At 39.2% G+C, this 23,165-nt stretch overlaps 1 long non-coding RNA gene and 1 other non-coding gene across 2 annotated transcripts; one reads left to right on the plus strand and one right to left on the minus strand.

The window, feature by feature from the left end:
* Nucleotides 1-5,102: 5,102 nt before the first annotated feature.
* LOC148878451 (uncharacterized) lies at nt 5,103-6,337 on the plus strand. The gene is made up of 3 exons (XR_016102197.1): nt 5,103-5,436; nt 5,582-5,749; nt 6,102-6,337. It is a non-coding gene; the product is annotated as an uncharacterized LOC148878451 (long non-coding RNA).
* A 1,538-nt stretch (nt 6,338-7,875) lies between these two features.
* Nucleotides 7,876-7,949, minus strand: TRNAT-AGU (transfer RNA threonine (anticodon AGU)). The gene has a single exon. It is a non-coding gene; the product is annotated as a tRNA-Thr (tRNA).
* Between the last annotated feature and the right edge of the window lie 15,216 nt (nt 7,950-23,165).

The raw sequence follows: 23,165 nt of genomic DNA on the forward strand, positions 1-23,165 counted from the left end.
AGTTGTGTATATAAACATATGTATTAGTGTGTATAATTGGACTGGGCTTGGGCTATTCAAGTCCAGCTGACTTCTTGAGCCTGAGCCCAACCCTAGGATCTGTGTAAATTTTTGGATTGGGGCGGTTTGGGCTTAGAATAGTTCCATTCAAATTGCAATTCAGTTATTTTCTCCTTCCCCTAATTAGCCGAAGCATTCAATTTTTGAAACAGATATCTTTATAAAACTTGATGCAATTGTGATATATTTGTATAGAATTCTGCAAGGATTTGTGGACTGTTTAGTCTTGCAAATTAAATGATATAAAGGGCCTGTGTTATACAAAAACACTTGCCAAAGATTGCAATCAGTTTACTTAATTGGCCTTCCATTACTTAATGGGTATGCTCTTGCCTTTCGGGAAAGCTTAGTTTGTGGAGGACAAATACAAATATTTACGGTGAAAAATTATTTATGTTGTATATCTATCTATACCTGATTTTTCACCGAACATATTTGTATTTGTAATTTCCCAAACTTGGAGCCTCGGTAAAGTAGTAATCAACCCAATCGAAGTTGTAAATCATAAAACATTCAACTTTACTGGGAATAATACTTGAAAAGATATTAAGATATGAACTCTGGAGATTTGAAATAAATCTCAAAAGTATACAAGTAACAATAAATCTAATTCTTAAATGACAAACAAACTATATATACAAGTAACATGTACTCTAATGGTGCCTTTTCATTATATTCTATTTGTAGAAATTTTCGATGAAGTCAACTTCACAATTGAAGCATCAACTAGTATTTCAAGGGCTATAAACAATCAAATGGACCGATACCCACACTCTATACGCCTATGCCCGTCCTTGAATTGGCATAGTTCTGAGCTGGCACCTACTTTGACTGTACATTGAACCTACATATTCCGACACGGGGGGTATTGGTCATTCTCCCTTATTTTTATTGTTAACTAAATCATGAAATACTGATGAAAGAAAAGTCTTAATTCAGAAATCCTTTTATTTCTACTATAAGTTGTCCAAGATTCAAATTGTATGTAAGAATGAAACTGGTGATTTTCTTGTTGAAATATTTATTTTGTATTTATTTTTATCTTTAATGTAATAATAAAAACCAAGAAAATTGTTTATTACCATGAAATTTTAATAGATCCAACGTCATATATAGAAATACATTATTATTACTGTCATCGTATCATATAAATTGATATAATTGGTTTTTGTCATGTACCAATTTTTTATTTTTTGGCTAAGTACCTTATCATTTGACATTCTCCTAGGAGAGGATGGAGTTCCCTGGTGGTGAATTGCCTGGGAGAGAGTTATGTTGAGTTGGGGATAGCTATGCCGAGCTCCCTGATGGCTAACTGCCTGGGGGAGAGCTATGTCGAGCTGCTCGTGCTATGTTGCGTTCTCTAATGGTGAACTACCCGGGGGAGAGTTATGTTGAGCTCCCTGGTGGTGAGCTATTTTGGTGGATTCATCATTTGATATTCTCCTAAGCGGCTTGTAACTCAGAGGATGGTGGAGCTCTCTGGTGTAGCATGACCTGACTGCCCTATTTATGTGGTGATCTCTTCTCCTTTGTAGGTGGCGGGAGTTGAGGGACTTGTGAGAACATTTTTTTCTTCCTCTTTGTAGGTAGCGGGAGCTTGAAGAACTTGTGAAAACTCCATATGTCCTCTCTTTGTAGGTGGTGGGAGCTGAGGAACTTGCGAGAATTCCATATTTCCTTTTTTTTATAGGCGGTGAGAGCTTGATGAACCAGCGAGAACTCCATTTTTCCTCCTCTTTATAGGCAGCGGGAGTTGAGGAACCTGCAAGAACTCCATCTTTTCTCCTCTTTGTAGGCGGTGAGAGTTGAGAAACCTACGAGAACTTTATCTTTCTTTCTTTTTGTAGGCGGCGAGAGTTGAGAAACCTACGAGAACTCTATCTTTCCTCTTCTTTGTAGGCGATAGGAGTTTGAGGAACTTGTGAGAACTTCATTTTTCCTCTTCTTTGTAGGCGGTGAGAGTTTGAAGAACCTGCGAGAATTGAACCAGGGGACCTGGGGGTATTTACCCGGCAGAGACTCTCTGATGCTTAAGTTAGCACTCTGATTGTAGAGGGCTTAAAGATGATATTAGAGGAATGAGAGAGTTAGAGAGCAGGGATTATCTCCATTTTTTCATTCTCTTCCCCTTGGCTTTGTGGGTCGGAGTCTTTATATAGCTGTGCCCAGTCACATCAGGCGTAATCGCCACTACCCTAGCCATTACCTCTATGATTGAGGTGGTGGGTGCAGGCTGTTGTTGCAGGGTATGGACTCGGCAGGTGTGCCATGCTTTTTAGAGACGACAGGCACGATGTCGTCTTACAAGAGATGTGGGCGCTGCCACCAGATCTGTTAGGTACGGTTGTTAGGTAGGAGATCTTGCGATATGCCAAACTGCTCTTTTGTACTGATCTACCTTGCAAGTGGCGAGTTGCCTATGGCGACGAGTTCCTTGGTGGCTACTTGGTGACGAGTTCCGTAGTAGTGAGCCACCTTGATGAGTTGCTGAGTGCACTGCCTTGGTGGCGAGCTCCTTGGAGAGTTGTCGAGCTTCTTGGAGAGCTGCTTAGCTCCTTGGAGAGTTGTCGAGCTCCTTGGTGAGCTATCAAGCTCCTTGGAGGGCTGCCTAGCTCCTTGGAGAGCTGCCTAGCTTCTTGGTGAGCTGTTGAGCTCCTTGGTGAGTTGGTGAGCTCATTGGAGAGCTTCTTGGTGAGTTGTCTAGCTTCTTGACGAGCTTGTTGGAGAGCTATTGGGCTCCTTGGTGGGCTCTTTGGAGAGTTGCTGAGCTCCTTGGTGAGTTGCCAAGCTCCTTAGCGAGCTCCTTGGAGAGTTGCCTAACTCCTTAGTGAACTCATTGGTGAACTCATTGGTGAGCTCCTTGGAGAGCTCCTTGGCAGAGAGCTGCCTAGTTCTTTGGTGAGGTGCTAGGTGTCATAATTCCATTAGAGGGCCAAATCTGTCTTCATCACAAACCATATCCAAAATGTGGGAGAAATTCATATATTACATTTTTTTAATGAAAAGTATGATAAAGGGGAGGACCCCTCCCAAAAAAAAGCTATATGCTCCAATCCAAGGGCCAAAATGATATATAGAATCTCATTTATCAGATGCCAAAGCCATTGTCTGATATTTATCTCCCGCCTTTGATTATAGATTTACACTTGTTCAAGAGCATCCCTGTTGATTACAGTTGTCTTAATGGTTAGAGTTTTGTTTAGCATGGTTGTAAATAGATGAGGAAAGAATATCAATTTTTTAATACTGAAAAAAGTTGCAAGGAAATGAGAAAAACAAAATGTTGCAGGAAAATGTTTATTTTTTTTCTTAAATATCCACCAAACCCACTTTCAGATTAAAAAACTCGAATTTGTTTTCCACTTTTCCTTGCTTGTTTTTAGTAGGTATGGAGTCTTTCACTTGTATGGACTAATAGACCATGGAGCCTCTCTCGCAATTTTCAAAGAAAAAAAAAATGTTGTTAGAAGTTGCTGGAGCATAACGCCCATAATGTAACCATGGATATGGCAGTGATATAAAATATAATTTCTGCATTTGGCCACATATAATTGGGGAAAAGCTCTATGTTAATATTCATTAATATTGTGCAATATGCTACATTATCAACCAAAGAAAATTTCAATGCTCCATTTTTCCATACTTGCCATGCCAAGCTGCAAATAAGACCTTGTCCAGAAAATTCTTTTCATGCATATTTCTCCCCTTTCCAAGTTCCAATTGCCCCCCTAGGGGTGTAAACGGATTGAAATCGGGTTGGATCAGCCAATATCTAAATTTCAATTCAATTAAAAAAAATTCAATATCTGAATTCGATTCGATATTCGATGGATATTGAAAGTTAATATTTAAATTTGAATCTGATTAAAACATTTAAAAAAATTATATATTATATATAATAATTAAATAATCGGTTGAATTTTGATATCTATCAAATCGAATAAGGTAAGTAGGTCATATCCGAATTTGACCCGTTAGATATTTAAATTATTCGAATTCAATTCAATTATATTAAATCTCAAATTCAAAATTTGATTTTTAAATACCGTTGACACCCCTAACCCCCCACCTCCGCTTTAGGTTTTGGCCACCTTTATAAAAATTTCCTAACTCCACCTTTGCTTGTTAATTTTTTGGTATCCGATTAATGTGCTTACAAGTGTTGTCTCAGTACATTGTGCCATTGCATTTTGACTCGACTTACCTTGGTAAAGACAGAAGTGGGAGATGATTAATGTTTTAGGTGGGTGGGTCCCACCCTCCAGGCATCAATTATTTGGGGAACCGATACTCTCCAAAAAATTCATTTTCTATGGGATTCATTATAGCAACTCGAACACTGGAAAGTTGGTCAATTACCCAATCACCCGATTGGCCAACTTAGTCCTACGAGATACTAACAAGCAAACAAGAGCTATGTGTAAAACCCGATGTATGAAGGCCTTGAATGATCCAATCACTCCAGACTTGATAGATATCTATTTTATCATCCAAGGTGTTAGAGTTGAGCTTAATTGGTACTCCCATGGTTTTGAAAACTGACATGGAAACGAAATCAATCACTTTGACCACCATTTTCTGATCAGCGGTTCAACCATCCAGGTAATTCCACCAAAATTAAATAAACACAGGTTAATGAGGCATATCAGTTTGGATCTGGGTTTTGAGAACTTGTTTGGTGTCCATATACAATTAAGTATACAAGCAAACTGCTGCCTGGGTCGAACTCTTAGCGGTTTGATCAAATCAATCACTCGGATCAGCGGTTCTTTGATCAATTCATTATTTATTATTTATTTTTTTTCAAGTTGAATGGCACAATTGTCTGGTCTGATCCAATTTTCAAAACAGTGATTTTGAATGAAATGCCTTTTTTATCCCCGAATCTTAGAATACTATAGTGTACTTTTTACTTTTTTAAGCTAGTAAGTTTGAGACCAGAAGGCTTTTGGTTGGTTATTAACATGGGAAAATCTATGATATGGAAAAATTATCTTTTCCATATCTTATCACATGAGATGGACCAATCAACATTTGGCTTTTTGTTTCGGTGAATACGGGTTATCCCAGGTAACCGGTTTCAAAAACAACTATTTAAATTACATTTCAAGATAAGGAAGATGTTAACGTCTTCACCATTAAACGTCACCCTCCCCCTTTTCTCTTTCTTTCAAAATTCCAACCCCCATGGATTTTTCCCCAAATTCCAACCCCCATGCCTTGCATTATGCCAACCTTATTGCCAAGAAGCAACCGAGTCCTGCTACAGAGAGAGAGAGAGAGAACCTTTATTGCAGATGGAAAATGGCTTCTCAAGCTGCAATGGAGTCCATTGTCGCTTTCAAGAGACAAGACAACCTTCGCTGGCGGAAGGTAATAATTAATTAATTAAGCTCTTCAAGTACTTATTATTCTGTTAACCACCTGCAGCCACATCTATAAACTGTAGTCTATAGGTGATGAGAGGTGTATTTTTCGGGATTTTGGTTATTAATCAGATTTCTTTTTTCTTGTGCAGACACCAAGGAGGAATTGTTGTAGGATTCTGTCATCGAAGAAGAGTTCCACAATGCACATATCCGTGGGCAACTGCTGAGGTGGTGAAATAACTGAATTGTAGCACTGGAGATGGAGTTAGTTTTGATTCATTAATCTGTATTTTTATGGGGGGAGTGAGTTAATGAGGGTAAGATCAGTTTCTGTTCACATTACTATAACTGCTAATTCGTTAATGCAGCATCGTACTGGTAGTAATGGTCTTTCTTGGTAGAGCTCCAACTCCAACATAACAAATCATAACAAAACAAAATCTCAAAATCTCTCTAGCTTGTAACAAAATCAGAAATGTGTCCAACCCAGAAGAAAATGCAACTCAGTTACTTTTTACCGACTGACCAAGTGTTTTAGCTTCTTTGTTAACATTCAATTCTTCTGAAAATACAACTCAATTACTAGTTAGTTCCCTGTGCTTATTTTCAACTTCTCAAAGCATTTTTTTCACTTACTATGCCTTGCGTTTGTTGATTTTTGGTTTACAGATTGCAGTTATGCCACTAGGAGAGGAGGAACTCCATTTGGTAGCCATGTTATCAAGGAAGAGTGATGAACAATATTGATGTTTTTGGGGTTTTAATGTTGCACCAGGGCTTTACAATTCTTGTCTTGTCATGCTAAATCTTAGATGTCTTGGCATGGTATTTGATCTTGATGAAACACTTATAAACACAATGCAATCATTTGAGGATCGAATTGATGCCTTACAGCGGAAAATAAATACAGAGGTGGATCCCAAACGCATTGCTGGCATGTTAGTTGTTGACAATGAAAAGGTGATTAAAGTTCAATATTAGATTGTTCCAGATTTGTCTGACAACCATCAACCAATTGCCCGTCCACTTATAAGGTTACATGAGAGGAACATTATTTTGACTCGCATAAATTCTGGGGTATGTATTCTCCAAATCCAAATCCTGTACTTAGGTCAAATCCATAACCCAATTGTGGATTTACGATTTCGAAAGGGAGAAATTCGACCAAAAGGGGGAACTCGAAGGAGATAAGAATGGGCAACGAGGATTCGGTTTACAGATAGGTTAAACAGTGTTTTAAATTTTAATTAATATATAAAAAATAATGACCGATTACTTAAACAAATTCAGTAGCGCTATAAATAGAGGTTTTAGATATGATATGGTTTTCGATATCATAGTCGGACCCAACATTTGTAGCGCCCAAGAATATAATACTGATATGAACGATACAATGCAATATGTATTAATACTTTAAACATATTGTTTTGTGAAAAGTCTCATGCCTCTGCTGTAAACAACTTATCTGGTTTTCACAATTGTGATCTAGGTGATGTTTGGTTTTATTGACGATCCCTTCGATGAGATTTCTTAGAAATCACTAATTTCTGAGATCGTTGATTTCTCAAAAATCAGAGAATTTGTTTATTTGGAACCATTCCTAAGTAATCAACAATGAGTTTGTTTGATAGTAATTATGGGAACAATCTCCCTTTTCCACACCAGATGCCATGTCATTAAAAAAAAAAAAAAAAAACGGACCGACCTGAAAGAGGAAGCAGCGAAAATGGCAATTCCTCTTTATTTTTAGGCCTGATTTTCATAATCGTTTTTAAGTGAATTATTGATTATTCAGAAATCAGCCAACTAAACAGTAGATTCATCTGGGCTTTTTAATCGCTAACGTGGGTCTAATGTGACCGATTTTTGAGAAATCTGCATTGAGCCGTTGATACCGACTAAGCATCACCCTATTTGCTTCCTGCAATGGCGATTATCTAAAATTTCGAGGCATGACCAATTATCAGTGTTTTTTTCTTGAAAAATATGTCTAACCAAACGGGATTTCTATGTTGAAATCGAATCAGCAATTTAGCGTCAACATGGCTTTATTTTTGAATAAACGGTTACAAAATCAAAGATGCCCTTTTTTTATAGGCCCAAACTCATGCAATTCATTCAACAACAACCATTAGATTTCACCCAGAAAGGGAGGGACGGATAGCATAATTGGATGCCCAGTTACAGAGTCTGGGTGTCTAACCAACATACTGCGTGTTGAATGACTTCGCTCTGTTTTGTTGTTTGAGGGGTATGGCAGGAAATGACAAGCAAATAAGTTTCAAATCACTCGTCAGTCGTCAGATTCTTTTAGCTAAAGATGCTCTGTTTCTCTGTGGAAATATCCTGGAAGACAGGAATTTTTATGATAAGTGAGGATTCCTGAAAAAAAAAAAAAAAGGAAAAAACGTCAACCTTTCTTCGAACAAAATATACGTAAATATGCTTTCATTGAGATTCGAACTCAAGACCTCCCGCTTACTAAACGGGTGCTCTAACCAACTGAGCTATGAAAGCATTTATTATTTAAAATCCTAATTATTTCTTTTGACTTCTTATCAACATATGCAAACCACCACATTTTATGGGCTTCGACAATAAGTCCACGTCTAGTCGCCCAGAGGCCTAGGAGCGAAGATAATTTAGAAAAATCCGCTACTATTTCAACAGTTCAAGAATTACCATAAAAAATAAAATAAAAAAGAAAGGAAAAAACTCTCCCCCCAAAACTAACGGATGGATGATTTCCTACTTCAATTTATGGTTTTCTCACCCAAAGAAAATCCAATGCCAAACGCAATCACTGCATTTTCTAAAAAATATTGCACTTCAGGCTGTGTTTATTTGTGATATAAATATAAATATATACTTTGCATAAATACCTTTTTTTTTGTTCAAAGATGTAAAATGATTTCTCAATTCTAACCCATTTTTGTTCTCTTCTTATTTATTTTAAATTGATGCAAAAGGCTGTACGGTGGTCTCTCTTCCATTCGATCAACTTGAGATTCAAAAAATACAAATTTGTACCCAAAAAATAGGTACAACAATGCACTCTCCTCACCTTACTAAAATGTCAACAGAAAAGACATTTTTCTTCTCTTAATTGTTGCATTTTTTTTTTCAAACAAGCACTCACAAATCTGAAACGGATAAATACCCCAATTCTGCGTTTGTATCACAAACAAATGCAACCTCAGGCTCAGTTTCTGCAAAATCTTATATTTTGTATTATTTTATATGTATTTACATTATACATATTTATATTTATACTTTTTCCGGTGTAAATACGGGATGAATGCAAATACAAATATGCTCGATAGTCAATATAAAACTGTGTATAGGATATTAATAAACCTTATATTTTTACTTTACATATTTGCATTTGCACTCTTTCCAAATTGAGCCTTAATGTTGTGTTATGATGTTCGAGATTACCCAATATTAACGCCCCACCCTTGCCAACCATCTTAAGTAGTGTAGTGTAAACTATGTAATATATCCCACTGCCACTCCTATCTCTCACTTAACTACAGTCTAGAGGGGTATTATAACAAAATGATCATTATTTATATCTATATCTATACTACTTATAAAAGTGTGAATGAAACTCATTTTTTTGAATTTTTGTTGGATGGAATTTACCCCTTGATCATGAGTTATCATGGGGTAAATTTGTAGTTTTGGCTCAGTTTGGAAGGAGTACAAATAAAAATATGTAGATTGCAAAACCTTGTATTTGTACAAATACAAATACAACATTTATGAAAAGAAAATTTAAGACCCCATCTATATCTATACTACTATTACAGGTGTGGAATTTTTTGTTTGACTAAAATACCCATTTTTTTAATTTGATCCCTTCTCATGGTAAGGACAGAAATATAATTTGAACAACCACTTTTTTCATTCAAATCCTTTTCATTAAGACTTGTATTTAGGCTATGTTTCGTTTGAAGGAAAAAGTAGGGAAAGGTAGGGAAACCTTTACAAATCTTGTATAGGTTTCCCTACCTTTCCCTTCCTTTCCCTACTTTTTCCTTCAAACCAAACACAACCTCAAGGTATTAACTCCCATTAACATTCATTGAATATTGCTATTGACTATAATACCCATATTTTTGAATTTAGTCTCTCCAATTGTGAGGACATAAAATGTAATTTGAACTACCATGTTTCTCCCCATTTAATTTCCTTCCATTCCATTTTTATTGACTCTTATATCAATTGACCATATTAATAAAACAAGTGTGCCAAAGAATAATTGTTTTTATTGATGATAGAAATAAAATACAGATTTAAAATCAACCAAAACAGATTTGCTTTGTTAAATTATAAATCCTTGATGTCATAATTAAATAATAATAAAAATTAAAAGGGATGAAAACAAACAAAAGTATAAAAATACAAAAAATTGTACAAGACATTTGGGAAAATCTTTAATATTGTATATATCATATTAAACAAATATGTGTGATAAATAAGTGACTAGAATTGTAAAAAATTTTGGAAACATATAATTTATTATTAAATATTTGTACACGTATAACATGACACCTATTGTGATATATCCAATGGGGAGCTACAAGAAAAGGACTCTACTCAAGGTTTTAAAAACCGGACTAGACACATAAGTGTTTGGAGACCGGTTCTTGGGTTGAATGGTCGACCTGTTATTATTTAAAAAACAATTAAAATAAAAATGGCCAAAAGTTGTTGTCTAATTTGATGGTTCGACCGCTCGGGCCAGTAGGTTGCTAACCAAATTAATGGTTTTGGACCAAGAATGATTTTAGGGTTAAACGAAACCGATTGCTTGACTAGTTCCCAAGTCAATTGGTCCAACCATATGGTTTGGTCCAATTTTCAAAACCATGGGCTCTACTACACGCATTTGGAAACAAATTTGTTTTCTCTTTGTTTTCTCCTTATTTTTACTAATCCTACACCAACTAGAAGTTGTGAAGCATTATATATAACTACAACATGGTTATCTCGCTCCACTGATTGCTCCATCTATAATTCTTTCTTTGTTTCCATGGCATACCATCATCTTTCCTTGTTAGAGAGTCCTTTCACAGTTTCTTAATTCGATAAACATGAAATCCATAAATAGGAGCCCTTCATCCTAACACATCTCTCTACTCACTTGGTGAAACGCTCAAGTTATTTCATCAAATGAAGAATGGGAGATAGTGCCTATGGCTATGGCCTCAGGTGGGAGACTTTTCCATTCCCAATCGATTGAGAGGAACCATCATCTCCTTTGAGCTTTAAATCACACTAGTCAGGACCCGTGCAATATACAAACAATATTTGTATGCAAAATTAAAGATGGAGCTCTATGATATTTACAATTAAATGGTGTCTATCTAAGTTCCATTCAAGTATTATTTTTTGGGGTTATCTCTAGTTTATCGAATCACAATCTAAGTTGCACTTTAGTGAAAGTGGTCAATTTCCTATTCTCTACATAAATTTGTATTATTTTTTGAGAGAATTCCCAATTGGTTCATTGAACTTTGGGCCTAGTGCCACTTTGGTCCCCAAACTTTAAAACACGACAATTCAATACCAAACTTTCAAAATGTGCCAATTTAGTACCTATCGTTAACCAACCATTAAGTGGAATTTGAAAAGAGACAAATGCCTTTCAAGTCCATCTAATTTTCTTTATCAACCATACAAACATTGACAAAAATGAACAATCCCAAATCCTTGCCTCTTCTATTCAAGAAGTTGGGGTCTTGAATAGAAGAGAAAAGGATTTGGAAGTTTTGCCTCTATATTTTGTATTATTATTTAGCTATTTGTTGTGTAAATATCTTTAGAAGTCTTGCCTCTTTGATTCTATCTCACCCTTTTAACAAGGTACTAGTTGGTAATAACACATTTTATTCCATTCATTACATGATGAGATTTATGAGGCCCAGCTCCCCCAGACATGGTTGAGCTAAGTTTTGGATCTAACTTCTAAGGGGGTGTTCTTTTTTCGGATTTGAGAGGGGGGAAGTTGGTCAATGGGATTTGGTTCCCATTGACAAAAAAAACCCATGTTCTTTTTTTCAGATTTATGTGGGGACTAGGGAAATTTTATTTTCCTGCTCCTAGGTGGGTAAATAACTTTCCCACCTAGGGGGAGAGTTGCCAACACTTGAATGGAACAAAAATGTCTCTTTTGATAATGGATTTTTATGGCTAAAATGGCCATTGCCTTATTTTCATGAGAAATAAAAGAACATGGGTAAATGTACCTACCCGGGTAAGTGCTTCCCAGGAAAAACTTACCCAGGTAATTGAATTTACCTGGGTAAGTAGTTTATTGAAAAGAGAACGGGGACTAAAATGCTTTACTCCATTTAATACTATTGGCTTACAACAAACTGAAACGGAATCATGCAACTAACTTATTATGGCTTAGCGTTGTTCAAGATATAACAAGAAATCTTTTTAATATTTCTTGGTTAGTTTGCCTTTGTGTTGAGACCATGTTAGTTTAGTATACACTGGTAAATTTGACAACCACTTTCACAGCAGTCTGGATTATGTAGGTAAACACAATGAACACTCTGTGTAAGTACTTAGAAAATTTTTTGACACCTGTCCCTTAAAATACCCCCAGCCTACCCTTGAAAAAGATTAAAAAAACAACTTTTGATATAGTTATCAGAATATTTATTCAGTGCTCATTCTGTGTGTTTACAATGTTGTGCCTACTTAGATATGGATTCCTTTCACAGGCGGCGTTTTAGTATCCAGCAAGTGACCATTGACTGAAATTTTTCACATGAAATTTTTCACACATAAGGCCATAGTCAGTCAAGGAAAAAGCCTCATCCAAATAGACCATTTTTGAGGTGATCCAATAAATAAGCAATATTTATCATTAGTTTTTTTCATAGTAAAATTCATGTAGCCCACCCCATTTAGGCCATGTTTGGGAGTGCTTAAAAATAAGTGCTTATTTGGGCCATTAAAGCACTTATTGGTATTTAGGAAATAAGCTTGAAAGAAGTGCTTATTTTAAAAATAAGGGGTTATTTTTTAAGCCCAAATTTCTAGTTTTTTTTAAGTGCTCTTACAATAAGAACTTTTTCAAAAATTTTCACTCATAATTGTTCCCGGTAAATTTTGAGAAAACCAATTATACCCTTTTAAAGCACTTTACAAAGGCACTTTTGTAAAAGTAATTTTATGAAAAGTACTTTACGAAAGTAAAGTATTTTTATGAAAGCACTTTTATGAAAGCATCTTTTACGAAAGCACTTTTAGGAAATTACATTTATGAAAAGCACTTTTATAAAAGTAATTTTTATGAAAGTACTTTTATGAAAACACTTTTATAAAAGTACTTTTACGAAAACACTTTTATAAAAGTTCTTTTATGGAAGTGCTTCATAAAAGAACTTTTACAAAAGTGTTTTTATAAACGCATTTATATAAAATCATTTTTAAAAAGTATTTTTATGAAAGTACTTCTATCAAAGTACTTTTATTTATTCATTTGGATTGGGTATTTTAAAATTTTGAAAGAAAATGAAGGATAAAAGAGTCACAATTGCTTATTTTTTAAAATAAACACTTGAAAAAGCTGGGTGCCAAATGCAAATAAGTGTTTATTCGAATAAACACATGTTTTTAAGCACTTGTTTTTAACATAAGCATTCCCAAACATGTCCTTAGTTGGGATAAGGCTTGAATGATGATGACGGGGGTGAGCACTATTTAGTTAAAACCAAAAATTTTGGTTTCGGTTTTTTTGTTCGGATTTTTGTTAAATCGGTTCAGTTAATTCGGTTTTCGGTTTTCAGGTTTTAAAATTAGAATTTCAGTTAACTGAATTAACCAAACTTTTTATTATATAAGTAATATATAATATATAATATGTAACATATAATATATAATATATTATATATTTATATATTAATATATAATATACTGAAATTTGATTTCACAATATATATTTTATAATATATAATATATGTTATAATATATATAATAGAGTATATTATTAAAATTCGGTTTTAACGTTATTTTGGTTTTTCTAAATTTCGGTTAACCAAATAAACTAAATAAACTGAATGCTCACCCCTTGATGAGTTAAATAAATTTTCATTAAAAGAAAGAAGGATACAAGAAAAGGTAAACATGTATTACCTTAAAAAAGAAAAGAAAACAATTACATCAAAACAAAATAGAAAATCACGAATTAGACATTATCAACAATAATATCTGGAGCATACAAAAAATAGTACAAAGTTCCATTTTGTTCACATCCTTCAACTTGGAATGCAGCATCAACCATTCCACCAACACTGAACACATATCAACCATTTCTACCGGAATGATGTTTTCCTTAGAAAATTCTTCTGTATCTCTCATCACAAATTCCCAAACAGATTGCAATAAGGAATAACACCAAACAATTGTTTGCTTTCTTTCAGAGTTGATGGTCTGGATGCTACCTCCTAAATCAATTCCAGCACAAGGCCACCTGGTTTGTTAATATCAAAGTATATAAATAAAGGGCCAAAGTACTAGTCATATAGTTGTCTTGGAATCACAGAAAACACTTAGCTGCAACTTTGTCTTATTTTCTGTTAACTTTCCATGATTTTAACTCTATAAAGATACAACCATCTGCAAAGTTTTCTTTGCCAAATTGGTTGGAGCCTTATTGAGCTACCTTGGGATTTAAGGTGCATTAGCCCACAATAGTCATTTGGTATTGTTTTCTCTATTTTATGCTGTTGTGTTTCTGCTACAGTTCTTCTAAGCAGTGTTTGCTGTATCTACAAGTTGAAGCATGTTCATTTTCCTCTTCTACCCGAGTCTCGGCAGCTCTTGACTATCAGGTTGTATTACACTTAAAACCAAGATGCTACTATGTTATGAGGATTCTGGTTTAAATGCTCAATAAAAAAGAAGGATCACTCCAAATATGTCTACCTGTATGGTTGATAACTTACTGAACCAAATATAAAACAGAGTACAAAACTAGAATATTAGGCTGTGTTTGGTTGCAATGCAAATAAAATTGTATTGATGCAAAACCATGGCAATGCAAATGATTTGAGTGTAAATTCTGACCAATTTTTTGTTTCAAATTTCAACTTATTTTCTTTGATTGCAATACAAATGAATGAAGTAAATTAAGATATGAAGCAGGATAAAGTAAAATTCAAAACAAAATTAAACGAGAATGTGCATTTTTTTACATTTGCACTTCCATGCATTTAAACTAGGGCAAATAAAATTGCACTGCAACCAAACACAGCCTTATGTTTGAATAAAGAGCAGTGCTGACCTCTTTTTCAGGTATGCTGTGCATGCTCTGCAACTTCATTTTTTTTTATTAATCTGGAGAACAAGAAAATGTGCAATCATATTTGAACACATATCTCAAACCTAATATTTGTTGAGAGGAGCTGCAATAAATTAATGTCATTTACAGTGTGCAATCCCACTTAAGGGTAGCCGCCCTTCAGGAGGCCCAACAGAGATGTTTACCCTCAAGATATCACCGTAGGATGCAGAAGGATCTTTGCAGTATTTGCATCTGAAGATCTTGTTACCAGATAATGTCTCCAGATATAGCAGCTTCACGGTCTCCACAGCAGTACGGTACCACAAAATTATATATTTGTTTTCAAATTAACCATATTTTTTTAAGAAGAATAAATTAACCTGATTAAAGAATGAATTCCAAGAAGAATTAATCCTGTTATTAAAAAGAGGGCACGATATATTATTCACCACATTAAAGCACAGTGAGGAACCAAGGAAGGTTAGATCCTCATAGAGAGATGATTTATTTGATATTTATACTTGGGTCAAAGTTGTTCCGGTACCATACCCTTTTCGCAGGAATTCGGCTTTAGTCAGGGTAAAGCCTATTCGACAGTTCGGGCATCCTTTACAGCATTGCATGAAGAATATTTCCCTGCTTATGTATTTTATGTCATTGAGAGGTATTCTCGATGCAATGTCGCAAAAGGCGGTTGGAACGGTGTGGCCCGTGTGGGTATGGGTTTGAGAAAGCCGATCTCCTTTGTAGGTTCGCATGGTGATTGGCTGTTATTTATGAGTTCAGATTTCTTGCCCACACAAATTCTACTCATGTCTATTCACATAATATTGTAGCCACACAGAGAGAATATCTCATTCTCTTACATAGTATTATGTGGGGGGGAGATGTTCTCAATTCATGTTGGTAGTGTGTTATGGGTAGACGTGGGCAAGATATCTGGAGTTATTACATATATTACTTGGATGAAGATGCGTGATAGTTCATGAAACAGATATTACATGCACCAAGGTTTTTAAAACCGAATCGTACAACAAACCGGTCAGGGTCCGGTTCCCGGGTTGAATGGTCCGACCATTCAAACCAAACAGATGGCTTGTTTTGATAAAAAAAATAAAAAATTTAATAAAAATATAAGAAATGGTCAAACCGTTAGATGGTTCGAATGGTTTGAATGATTCGATCGCCCAAGTCAACGATTTACTGACTAAATCAACAGTTTTGGGCGAAATAACAATTTTGGATAAAACAGATGATTCCCGATTTTTCCAGTCCAACCATCCGGTTCAATCCGGTTTTGAAAACCATGTGTAGCACTTTCTTGCTACCGCGGTACCACCAATGAAAAAACAGGCACGATATCCCATTTTTTTAACAAAGTTCGTTTATTAAAACACCCTTGCACTCTGATATAATCGAGAATTTCTCTTGATGAATGGATTAGTCTATGGAAAAAAAAAGTAAATTACAAGGACCCCCCGTACTATAGGGTCAGTGATAAAATACCCTCTGAATTTTGGCCGTTAGATAAAGACCTCTTTGACCGTTAAATCAATTGATGGAAAACATTAAATTACCAAAATACCCCACTGAGTTTTCTCTATTTTATTTTTCTTGCCCGTCATCTCCCTTCTCTTTCTTTCCCTATATACTCCTAACTCATTCCCTCTTAAACCAGCAAAAGAACATGTCCTCAAAACACATCATTGATTACACTTGTCAACCAATGTTCCCTTCTCTTCCGCATTATCTCATAGTTAATAGCTGAGAAAAGAACAGCAACAGATACCCTATTCAAGAAATGTCGTCAATCTTTATTTGTTTTTTCACATGTTCTGGTTTGATTAATCGCTCTTGAAACAATGAGTGGTAATTGGTAAGTCGTCGTTGTTAACTACTGTTCTTTTCCGACGACGAAGGAGGAGATATTTAAATGTCTCCGACCCTTCACTAAAAACAGAGAGAGAGAGAGACGAAGGTACAGTGAGTGGTCAGTCGTCGTAGACCTGTTGCCAAGGAGACGGTGCAGACGAAGAATGAGATCCTCCTCGTCAGGCTTGATCTGGCCTCGCTTAATGGAGGGTCAGAGATAATTCAACCACCAGAGGCGACAGCTTTTGCCACAAAGAAGCAGCCCTGCCCGCTTCAGCAACGTCAGCTGCCACCGTCCCTTCCCTTCTCACTTTATGTATATGGACAAAAGCTCATCCTCTTCTAGCGTCCAGGGTCATCTCTTTAGACCCACCACCGATGACGAAAAAAGTGAAGCAACCGATCTCACCAAGGGGACGATTTGCAATGTTTATGTTTACTTCAAGTAATGCCAAGAAGGCAAAGATATCATCTTCAGTTGGTGGAGGTGGTGATGGGGAGGATACGTGTTCAGAGAATATAGGGAGGGAGGGAGAAATGAGGGTCACAACAAGAAATTTGGTGCTGTGGCTCACACCGATATCACTGATATTGCCAACAATGAGGGTGTCTTTATGTACAGGGGGAGAGAGAGAGAGAGAGAGAGAGAGAGTGAGAGGTTCTTCCATGTAACACAATAATCGGACTAAATTGAAACTACCTAACAAATTACACCAAAATCATTAAGAGCATAAGAAAAAGAAGAGACAATCGTTAATCAAAGCATATATGGGGTTTCAACTATGGTATCCAATGAAGGTTTCCATGTCCACTGCTTTGAGCATCTCTCAGTAAGTTGTGGTCTTTCATCGGTGGCTCCATTGTTTTAAATATCGATGGAGTCAAGTAGATAAAGTCACTGAACATAGCCTACACAGGGAATATCTTTCCAATGTTGTTAGAGCTTCCACGCTTAATTGGTTGCTTTGGATGCTCTGTATGAAAGTGTTCCCATCTCATATGTGAGCACAGAACAGTGTTTATCCATGGGAAGAAGAAAATAGAATCGACCTTGTTCGATCTCTACGCCGACCGTTAAGCCAGGAACTCGGTGACCCATAAATGGAATCACAAACGAATTGGTAGGGGTTCTCTTGCATGAGTTGACCTGCTTTTATTGGCCTTGTGTATACTTCCATTCTCCCATCACTGAACAAAACTTTTGCTCCATCGGCGACACTACTAGTAACACAAGATGTGTTGTTCCCCATAGCACAAAGAGAGATGTGTCTTCTCGTTCATGATCTTGATAATGGAATGCACCCCATCAGTGTCATCTTCCCTAACCTCCCCATCCAAGCTCACCGTCACCGTGACCAAACTCGCAAGAAGCTGGCGGAACGTGCTTGCAAAACTGAGAATGACATGCTGCTATGACTCATCGATTCAAAGTACAAAGACTGCCGGCCAGTACGACGACGAAGAGATCACTAGCCTACTTGATGATAAACATTTTGGCAACTCCCCGACTGGCAGGTGGCTCGGATGCCTGGCTGAATAATTCCTACATGGAATGCGGCTTGGATGCCTAGCTGAATGGTTCCTACCTGGAAGGTGGCTTAGACGCCTACCTGAATGGGGATGAGCTGGAGAAATGGTTATGATGCCTAGCTAAATGGTGATGAGCTAGAGAGGTGGCTCTAATGCCTAATTGAATGGTGACGAGCTGGAGAGGTGGCTTTGTTGCCTAGCTGAATGGTGACAAAGTGGAGAGGTGGCTCTGTTGCCTAGTTGAATGGTGACGAGTTGGAGACGTGGCTCTGGTGCCTAATTGAGTGGTGACAAGCTGGAGAGGTGGCTCTGTTGGCTAGTTGAATGGTGACGAGCTGGATAGGTGGCTCTATTGCCTAGCTGAATGGTGACAAGCTGGAGAGGTGGCTCTGATGCGACTTGCAAGGAAACAATGTCAGTGTGCCCAGGTTGCTTTACCCGGGGTAGGCACTCCGATGCTTAAGTTAGCGAATAAGAGATTTTAAGATATCCAAATGTGAGAGAGCTGGAGAGCTGCGAGAACTAAATTGCGCATCTACCTGGGTGTCAGGGGCTGATGCCCTTATATAATTGGGCTACCGTGGGTCTCGCGAAACGCTCCTGGAATCCTCGGCCAATGACGTAGGGGTTCATTCCGCTTTGGAAGGAGGATAACATGCCAATTAATAAGGCTTGTCTTTTCCCTCCGATTCGGGCGGGATGAAGATAAGGCCTACGGTTATGCGTCGTGATCTTGAAGGGTTTGGAGACAACTGGCAAGCTTCTAGAGAGGTAGGTCACCAGGTCGGCGACGGAGGTAGATCGCCAGGTCACTAGGTCGCGGTAGAGGTAGGTCGCCAGGTCGGCGCTAGAGGCAAGTCGCCAGGTTGGCAACAGAAATAGGTCACCAGGTCGACGACATAGGCAAGTCACCAGCTAGGACCCCATTTTGGGTAAGGCAAATTGCTGCCTAAGTGATGCTGGGATGTAGTCTAGCTGTTCTGATATGCCATGTGTCATGATGTCAGTGGAGGTTAAAATCTGCTCTCATCAATTGCCCCCCACCCCCAAGCTGAGATCAGCTCAGCGAAGGGAGAAGATTTGTACTTCGTCGTAGGTCCTTTGGCCTGTTACCAACATATTTTGAGGTCGGCTTAGGGGTCCTTGATGCTGAAAGCGGTTTGGCTTCCCCTTGCTATGTGTGTCGACGTTGGAATTTAAATAGTGGGTCAGTGTCATGGCTGCACTATGTCAGTCCTCTAAGGTGCTGGTCATCTACTCCTACGATAAGCCACAAGGAGCTCAACTTGCAGGGGCAGCTTTATTAACTGTAGTTTTCCAGCTCGCATGGGAACCTTAAAAGGCTTAACCCGTAAGGGCAACTGTAGTTTGTTGGCCGCCAACTCCTGCGGGAGCTATGGAGGGTTCGACTTGTAGGGGCGACCTCGTGAACAGGGCTAACAAGGCTCGTCCGGGTTGATTATGTGCATCACTAGGTCGACAGAAGTAGGTTGCCATCTTGGCGATATAGGCAGATCGCTAGAGATAGGTTTCCAGGTCGCCAGGTCGTCGGAATTTTGGTAGTCTAGTTTTGCTCTCAGCACCTCGCCCTATAAACACCTCGTCACCTTGGCAAGACTGACCTGTGAGGGTGACTCCACACAACCTACTGGTCATCAACTCCCACATAAAGTATGGAGGGCTCAATCTACGACACGACTTCACTGTTTATTGGCTATCAACTCCCACAAGAACCACAGAGGGCTCGACCTGTGGGGTGGCCTCACATTCTATTGGCCATCAACTCTCGCGGAGAGCACGTAGAGCTCGACATATGGGAGTGGCCTCACAGTTGGGGAGATTCTGTTCGAGCAAGACTACGAGAACTTGTTTGGACTAATCACTTTGCTTCTGCCCCCCTAGGGGGTTCTTTCGATCAAGCGCTATTGTTGTTGCTTGAAGGTGTTATTACTTGAGGCTCAGAGAGTTGGGTGAGGACATAGCCTTTTGTAGCATTTCCCACAAATGACGCCAATTGATGATGCGCATTTTGGCAGCTCCCCGACTGGCAGGTGACTCGGATGCTTGGTTGAATAATTCTTACCTGGAATGTAGCTTGGATGCCTAGCTGAATGGTTCCTACCTAGAAGGTGGCTTAGACGCCTAGCTGAATGGTGATGAGCTGGAGAGGTGGCTCTGATGCCTAGATAAATGGTGACGAGTTGGAGAGGTGACTCTAATGCCTAACTGAATGGTGACGAGCTGGAGAGGTGGCTCTGTTGCCTAGCTAAATGGTGACAAGCTGGAGAGGTGGCTTTGACGCCTAACTAAGTAGTGACGAGCTAGAGAGGTGGCTCTATTGCCTAGCTGAATGGTGATGAGCTGGAGAGGTGGCTCTGTTGCCTAGCTGAATGGTGACGAGTTAGAGAGGTGGCTCTGATGCGACCTACAAGGAAACAATGTCAGAGTGCTCGGGTTGCTTTACCCAAGGTGGGAAATCCGATGCTTAAGTTAGCGAATCAAAGATTTTAAGATAGCCAAATGTGAGAGAGCTGAAGAGCTACGAGAACTAAATTGTGCATCTACTTGGGTCTTAGAGGTTGATGCCCTTATATAGTTGGACTATCGTGGGTCTCGCAAAACGCTCCCGAAATCCTCGTCCAACGACGTAGGGGTCCGTTCTGCTTTGGAAGGAGGATAACGTGCCAATTAATAAGGCTTGTCATTTCCCTCCGATTCAGGCGGGATGAAGATAAGGCCTATGGTTACGCGTCGTGTTCCTAAAGGGTTCGGAGACAACTAGCAAGCTTCTAGAGAGGTTGGTCACCAAGTTGGCGATAGAGGTAGACCGCTAGGTCGCCAGGTCAGCAGTAGAGGTAGGTCGCCAGGTTGGCAACAAAAGTAGTCGGCGGCAGAGGCAGGTCACTTGCTGGGACCCCATTTTGGCTAAGGCAAGTTGTCGCCTAGGTGATGCTAGGATGTAGTCTAGCTGTTCTAATAAGCCATGTGTCATGATGTCAGTGGAGGACCAAATCTGCCTTCATCAATTGCCCCCCACTCCCAAGCAGAGGTCAGCTCAGCGAAGGGAATAGATTTGTGCTTCGTCGTAGGCCCTTTGGCTTGTTACCAACATATTTTGAGGTCGGCTTAGGGGTCATTGATGCTGAAAGCAGTTTGACTTCCCCTTGCTATGTGTGTCGATGTTGGAATTTAAATAGCGGGTCGGTGTCACGGGTGCATTGTGTCAGTCCTCTAAGGTGCTAGTCATCTTATCCTACGATAAGCCACAAGGAGCTCAACCTACAAGAGCAGCTTTACTAACTATAGTTTGCCAGCTCACATGGGAATCTTGAAAGGCTTAACCTGTAAGGGTGACTGCAGTCTGTTGGCTGCCGACTCCTATGGGAGCCATGGAGGGCTCGACCTGTAGGGGCGACCTCGCGAACAGGGCTAACAACGCTCATCCGCGCTAATTATATGTATCACTAGGTCGATGGAAGTAGGTTGCCATCTTGGTGATAGAGGCGGATCGCTAGGTCGGTGGAAGCAAGTCTCCAGTTCGGAGATAGGTCTCTAGGTCGCTAGGTCGTCAGAATTTTGACAATCTAGTTTTGCTCTCAGCACCTCGTCCTACAAACACCTCGTCACCTTGGCAAGATTGACCAGCGAGGGTGGCTCCACAACCTGCTGGTCATCAACTCCCACGTAAAGCATGGAGGGCTCAATTTGTGGCGCAACCTCACAGTTTATTGGCTATCAACTCCCACGAGAACCACAGAGGGCTCGACCTGTGGGGTGGCCTCACATTCTATTGGCCATCAACTCTCACAGAGAGCACGTAGAGCTCGACATATGGGAGTGGCCTCACAGTTGGGGAGATTTTGTTCGGGCAAGACTGCGAGAACTCGTTTGGATTAATCACTTTGCTTCTGCCCCCCTAGGGGGTTCTTTCGATCAAGCGCTATTGTTGTTACTTGAGGCTCGGAGAGTTGGGTGAGGACATAGCCTTTTGTAGCGTTTCCCACAGACAACGCCAATTGATGATGCACATTTTGGCAGCTCCCCGATTGGCAGGTGGCTCGGATGCCTAGCTAAATGGTTCCTACCTGGAAGGTGGCTTAGATGCATAGTTGAATGGTTCTTACCTGGAAGGTGGCTTAGACGCCTAGCTGAATGGTGACGAACTAGAGAGGTGGCTTTGATGCCTAGCTAAATGGTGACGAGCTAGAGAGGTGGCTCTAGTGCCTGATTGAATGGTGACGAGCTGAAGAGATGGCTCTGTTGCCTAGTTGAATGGTGATGAGCTGGAGAGGTGGCTTTGTTGCATAGCTGAATGGTGACGAGCTAGAGAGGTGGCTCTGATGCCCAATTGAGTGGTGACGAGCTGGAAAGGTGGCTCTGTTGCCTAGCTGAATGGTGACGAGTTAGAGAGGTGGCTCTGATGCGACCTGGAAGGAAACAATGTCAGAGTGCCCGAGTTGCTTTACTCGGGGTGGGCACTCCGATGCTTAAGTTAGTGAATCAAAGATTTTAAGATAGCCAAATGTGAGAGAGCTAAAGATCAACAAGAACTAAATTGCGCATCTACCTGGGTCTCAGGGGCTAATGCCCTTATATAGTTGGGCTGTCGTGGGTCTCGCAAAACCTCCTGGAATTCTTGGCCAACGATGTAGGGGTCCGTTCTGCTTTGGAAGGAGGATAATGTGCCAATTAATAAGGCTTGTCGTTTCCCTCCGATTCAGGCGGGATGAAGATAAGGCCTACGGTTACGCTTCGTGATCCTAAAGGGTTATGAGACAACTGGCAAGCTTCTAGAGAGGTAGGTCGCCAAGTTGGCGACAGAGCCAGATTGCCAGGTCGCAAGGTCAGCAACCGAAGTAGGTCACTAGGTCGGCGGTAGAGGCAGGTCAGCAGCTAGGACCCCATTTTGGCTAAGGCAAGTTTTTGCCTAGATGATGTTGGGATGTAGTCCAATTGTTTTGATATACCATGTGTCATGATGTCAATGGAGGGCCAAATCTGCCCTCATCGCTACTCATTACTGC

The sequence above is a fragment of the Nelumbo lutea genome, chromosome 1 (genome assembly GCF_056320005.1).
Source record: "Nelumbo lutea isolate HS-2025 chromosome 1, American lotus-T2T, whole genome shotgun sequence".
NCBI classification, from domain to species: Eukaryota; Viridiplantae; Streptophyta; class Magnoliopsida; order Proteales; family Nelumbonaceae; genus Nelumbo; species Nelumbo lutea.